We start from the raw sequence: 964 nt of genomic DNA on the forward strand, positions 1-964 counted from the left end.
GGGTTGAAATTCCGTTGGGCACCTTGACCTACATAGAAAATAGACACTGGATTAGCTGGACAGTTCTCATACAAGTGGTTATCACCACAATAGACACAAGATATATCTGAAATTTGTAAAACAGGAGAGGGTTCAGGTATCGTCGAAATTGTGGTTTTGGTTTCCTTTACCATTGTCAACTGCTTTAACGTTTGGTTCATAGCTGCCATTTGGGCTTGCATTGAAGCTATTGTGTCTAACTCAAAGAGTCCAGCTGATACTTGCTTCTTTGGTAATGACCTTCCTATTTCAGCTTGGTCATTAATGTCTGTCATCTTATTCAAGATATCAACGATCTCATTTACCGACTTCTCTAACAACGAGCAATTGGCTGCGGTGTTCAACATCATCCTTGATGAACGATCCAATCCTCTATAGAGTTGTTCAATCTGCACACATGCGGGCAATCCATGGCTCGGGCATCTTCTAAGTAACTCCTTCAAACGCTCCCAAGCTTCTTGAACTGCTTCGTTCTCCTTCTGTCTAAAAGACACAATGTCCTCTCGAAGGTCTGCGTTCCTAGTCAAAGTATGGTACTTTGCCAAAAATTTCTCCGTCAGTTCCGCCCATGTGTTGATAGAATTTGGTTCTAACGCGTTTAGCCAAGTCCTTGCACAAACCCTGAGAGAAAATAGAAACATTTTTAATCTTAGTGCATCCTCAGAAACACCAGGAAGTTGAAATGCATTAGCTATTTAAATAAAGGATTTGAGATGGGAGTAAGGATCTTCGTTAGTCAATCCTCCGAACTGGCCCATCGTCTGTAACATCTGGAACATGACTGGCTTGAGCTTGAACGATGCGGCTTGGGGTAAAGGATTATTTATCCCTGAATTTAAGTTGTGGAATGCATGAGTGACATAATTCCGCATGGTTACATCTCGATTATCTATTAGAAGGATCGGATTAGAAATTTCTCCTACTC

General features: G+C 41.4%; 1 non-coding gene across 1 annotated transcript; it reads left to right on the plus strand.

The window, feature by feature from the left end:
* The first annotated feature begins 444 nt into the window (after positions 1 to 444).
* Positions 445 to 551, plus strand: LOC148209718 (small nucleolar RNA R71). The gene has a single exon (XR_015793319.1). It is a non-coding gene; the product is annotated as a small nucleolar RNA R71 (small nucleolar RNA).
* The last annotated feature ends 413 nt before the right edge of the window (positions 552 to 964 follow it).

The sequence above is a fragment of the Momordica charantia genome (assembly GCF_013281855.1).
Source record: "Momordica charantia cultivar OHB3-1 chromosome 8 unlocalized genomic scaffold, Mcharantia_2.0 BLBB01000008.1, whole genome shotgun sequence".
In the NCBI taxonomy this organism is placed as follows: domain Eukaryota; kingdom Viridiplantae; phylum Streptophyta; class Magnoliopsida; order Cucurbitales; family Cucurbitaceae; genus Momordica; species Momordica charantia.